Genomic DNA, 5,092 nt, shown 5'->3' with positions numbered 1-5,092 from the left:
CTACACTCTCCGTTGTCTGCTCTAGAGAGGTGATCTTCAAAGAGTCCCCTCAGGCGAACTGCTACTGCTCCACTAATAAAAGGGACATTCTTTGGTGTGATGGCACCAAAACTTGGAACTTGGATAGTGAGTGTGATGAGTCTTATATTCATGCAGAGGTATGAAACTACATCCCGAGGGGGTTGGGTGGTGGTGCGTCAGGTTAAGCGCATGCACATAGTACTAAGTGCAGGGACATGCACAATTGTCTGGGTTCGAGCCCCGGTTTCCCATCTGTAGGAGGTACGCCTCACAAGCGGTGAAGCATGTCTGCAGGTGTCTGTCTTTCTTTCTCCCTCTCTACCTCCCCCTCCCTTCTCAATTTCTCTCTGTCTTATCCAATAAAATGTTAAACATGGCCTCCAGGAGCAGTGGATTCGTAGTGCTAACACTGAGTCCCAGTGATAACCCTAGAGGAAAGGGGGGGGGGAGAAGAAAAAACTGATACCCCAAACAGTTGATAACATTGTAAAACAACGTTAAGAAATTTTAAAAACAATAAAATTAAAATGAAAGCAAATCCCCTCAGAAAGCCTACTTTCTGGCCCTTCCCCATTGCAAAGAATGACTTCCTCCCCCCAACTCCGTATAGACATATTCCACATATGTGTAGGTCTTTGCAATATCCTTCTTTCTGCCTGAAAATGCCCGTCTTAGCTCTGTCCTGCAAGATCCAGCCTTTTCCTCAAGACCCAATACGAGCACCTCCAGCAGAGCCTTTGCTCATCTCCAGGCTCACCACCAACTGGTTGGGAGCTTCTCCCGTGTCTGCCATTTGCTCTTTACAGGTTTTATCTTTCTGGGCTTGTGCTCTGTTTGTACCACCCAATCTCCACCCAGATTCATTCTAAGTCTTTCTCTACCTTGCTCCATGCTCTGGGGTGCTGAACCTTAAACACTGATCAACTAGTCTCCTTGTCTGCCAGCTTCTATTTGATTTCAAGCAAAGGGAGATACCAGTAGGAAGTTCAAGGCTTAAAGAGAAGACTCGTTTCTTCTCCCTCTTGTCCTAGAACTGTGTTTTTTCCAGTAATTGCCACCTCAGACCACAGATTCTGCCAAGTAACCTTTCCTCTACTTTGACCAGGCTCCAGTTCTTTCTTCCCCTCACTTTCATTGAGAATAGTAACAGTCGATCTTGGAGCTAGTGCGGAGGCCTCAATAGCCCTGTATATTCCAGGGACATGCACACCACTTTATGCAGTTCTCTCATTAAAGTCTTTCCCTAAACAATACTGAGAGTGAGTTGCATGTTTCCCAGGGGCCATGAGTAATAAACTCTCTTACCAGATATTCATCTGGAAGGATGTTTCCATGGCACAGGGAAGGGTTAGGGAGAGAAGTGCTTTTGTGTTGAGGTTGAACTCTATCTGCCACTGGCTGTTGTTGGATAGTTGGTCCTCCATCCCTCTCTCTTTGCTTCAGTTTTATAATTGTAATCTGTGAATCAGTTTTGTAATTTGTGAAATGAAAACTTACAAAAATAATCTCAGGAAGGATACACACACACACACATAATGAGATTATATTTGAGAAAACCTTCTGTACAGGACTCAGTGCTGTCATGACCCATCTTTTAGTCCTCCACAATATAGTTAAGTGCTTAACAAAGGAGCTGTTTAATATAGGTCTACAGGAATGTATGTTGAAAGTTGTCTCCTATATGTTTTCCAAAGCCAACTATATAGGAGAGTAGAGAGAGAACCCACTTATGAAGGATGAAGGATGTTTTATGGCCATTATCTACTCTGTTCAAATATTCTAGTGCCATACTGATCTTATCTATTTTTTTTAATTCTATTTATTTTAGTGAGAGAGATATACAGAGAAAGATATACACAGAGAAATACCAGAGCACTGCTCAGCTCTGGTTTATGATGGTGCTGGGCTTGAACCAGGGAACTCAGAGCCTCAGGCATGAAACTCTCTTTGCAGAACCATTATGCTATTTCCACACCTAGATTTTAACCTATTTGAGATAGTGATTACCAAGAAGGAAGTGTAACAATGATTCATTTTGAATGTAAAATTAAGAAGGTGGAGGAAGTGATAGAAAGGAATAGGACCAAGGGCTTGGAGTAAAATTAACATGGTCATGGAGAAGACTTGGGCTTCACTTAATCCTTAAAAAAGAGCTGGATTTATAGAGACACTGTCACTCTCCACAGGAACCTCTCAGCTCCCCTGTGGCAGTTGTGGTGCCACCAGGATCTCTAGCTGTCTTTATCTGCAGAGACCACACGCACTGTCCTCCATGAGCATGTGGAGTAAACTGGAGAGCTGGCAGCAGATCTGTGCTGTTTACAGTGGGCATCTAAAGACCACTGTGAATATGTGAGGCTGGCAGATGGCTATAGAGGCTTTTAGTACCAGAATACAGTATCTTAATACTCGAACATTGTACATGTTAACTGGAAAAAGGATATTTTCAGATGCCACTCTATTAAGGATATTGAGACGGTATCATGCTGGGCTACCTGGTAGCTTCTAAATCCAATGACATTGTCTTTTTAAGGGACAGAAGAGAACAAACACATGAGGAGGAGGCAGCATGTAGGCAAAGGCTGGAAGCTGAAGAAAGACAACAGCCATTAACAGCTGGAAGAGAAAAGGAAGCATTCTCTCTTCCAGAACTTCCAGAGGGAGTTGGACCCTGCCAACATCTGGAGTTTAGACTTCTGACCTCCAGAACTATGAGGCAGTAATTGTTCACTTGAGCCACTAAGCTTGCGCCAGTTTGCAGCTGTAGGAAACTAGTACACATCTGCAGGAGACAAATAAACAGAGTAAATAATGTCTGCAAATAATCTAGAGGAATAGACACTGGAGGTCATTTTCCTCAGTGAGGAGAGGTGTGCTGGAAAAATCTAGACCCGGGAGCCGGGTGGTAGCGCATCGAGTTAAGTTCACATGGCATATAGCACAAGGACTGGCATAAGGATCCTGATTCCAGCCCCTGGCTCTCCACCTGCAGGGGGTTGCTTCACAGTCGGTGTCTATCTGCAGGTGTATATCTTTCTCTCCCCCCTCTCTTCCCCTCCTCTCTTGATTTCTTTCTGTCTTATCCAACAACAAGGACAGCAATAATAACCACAACAATGATAAAACAACAAGGCCAACAAAAGGGGAAAATGGCCTCTAGGAGCAGTAGATTCCTGGTATAGGCCCCCAGCAATAACCCTGGAGGCAAAAACAAAAAGGAAAAAATAGCCTCCAGGAGCAGTGGATTCATAGTGCAGGCACTGAGCCCCAGCAATAACCCTGGAGGCAAAAACAAAAAATAAAAGAAAGAAAGAAAGAAAGAAATGAAGGAAGAAAGAGAAACCTAGACCCCTAAAACTGACAGTGTGGCTCCAGCCATTTGAGCAAGTTACTGCCTCTCTCAGTCCCTTGGGCAAGCAGGAAAGAAAAGTCAACAACATCCTCTCAGAGAAGTCTATCACCAGAGTGCAAAGGGGTGGGGCTACCACAGTGTTTGGAGAAATGTTAATTCTGTCATTTGATAAGAAGGTCCAAGGTCCAAGCCACCTAGATGACCCTGTTTAGATGAAAATATAAACAGGCCTGGTACTTAAATGGCACCATAGTGAAGGGCTGAAACCACTGAGATGTCCCCGAGGTAAGGGGCCAATGCAAAGCAGTTCTTCATGCTTTTGGAGAAGGATGCCACAGATAACTGGGGGAAGTTCTGTTCAAGGACAGGAAGCATTAAAATAGTGCCTGGTGAGGGCTGGAGTCAGGTGGAGTTGGCAATTTATCATCTGTATGAGAAAAAAAAATCTTTCAAATGCATTCCACATGGATGTCTTCATGAAGGTCTTTTATGGTTTAGACTGACTGCAAGTCCTGGGCAATATTTCTTACTTGCAATGGAAAGCTAGGAAACTGTCCATCATTTTACACCTCCTCAGTCTCCCTCTTCCAAGCCAGAGATAATGCCTAAGGGAACTGATTCTGTTTTCCCCACAATAATTTATCTTCAGAGAACCTCAACTATTCCTTTGAATGAGCAGACGTGCTCGCTAACAAACCTACTGCAGTAGCCCAAACCCCTTCTAGGAAGATTGCTCTCCATGGGTCAGCTCTTACTATGGGTGCTTAGTCTGGTGCACCACCGCCCAGCCCCCATGGATCATTTCTTGAATCGAAACATTTACCTTCTTTATTCCATACTCTTTCTTCAAAATTTCTGATCTGATTTCATCAGCATGATACTGAGCACAAGGGACAAGTTTTAAGATATGTTGAGGATGAGATTAGCAAAGCTTGATTCTTTCTTGTAAGTGGCTGGATCAAGTAAGTGCCCAGAGGCCAAGACTGGTTCTGGGTAGAGTGGTCACCCAGCAGGGGAGGCTTTAGTGAGAAACTACCAAACTACCTAACTAAGAAAAGAAAGTGTTGACCTGCAAAAGTGTCATCTCAAGCATCCAATCTGAATGCTGAGATGATTACCAAGGACTTAGGGGCAGAAGAGGGCTTAGGGAGGATGAAAACTTGAAGCAAGTCAGGAGTGGATATTCAGAAGTCCTTATTTTTAATCATATTTTTTTATTGTGGTGATGTTGGTTCGCAGTACTATTTGTGTTTTAGAAGTACAGGTTCATACCTGTTCAAATGAATGCTGTCAACCACACCCGCCACCAGGGTCCACTGCCCCATCTCCACCCTTTGCTCCCAGCATCCTCTCCTTCAAGGAACACCAGCTCTGCAGTCACGATGCAGAGATTGGTTTTGCTTCTTTATATCCCACTTGAGTGAGATCCTCTGGCATTTGCCTTTCTCCTTCTGACTTAATCTGCTTTCAATAATCCCCTCAAAGTGTTACCAGGGACCAGATTTTGTCTATTAAAAAGACATATAGTTGAGTAGTACTGCACTGTGTCTACATCATATCTTTATCCAGTTATTATCATTTGGTATTTAGATTGCTCTCCTATCCCAGCTATTGGAACTAGTGCTGCAGTGACCATAGGTGAGGCCTGCACTCCATCCTCAGCCCACTGTCACATGCATGTGGTACACAGGTTCTCTCACACTCAACACAAACTATCAT

This window comes from Erinaceus europaeus, chromosome 20, assembly GCF_950295315.1.
Source record: "Erinaceus europaeus chromosome 20, mEriEur2.1, whole genome shotgun sequence".
NCBI classification, from domain to species: domain Eukaryota; kingdom Metazoa; phylum Chordata; class Mammalia; order Eulipotyphla; family Erinaceidae; genus Erinaceus; species Erinaceus europaeus.
The sequence above is the reverse complement of the archived record's forward strand: the minus strand, read 5'-3'. Positions refer to the sequence as shown.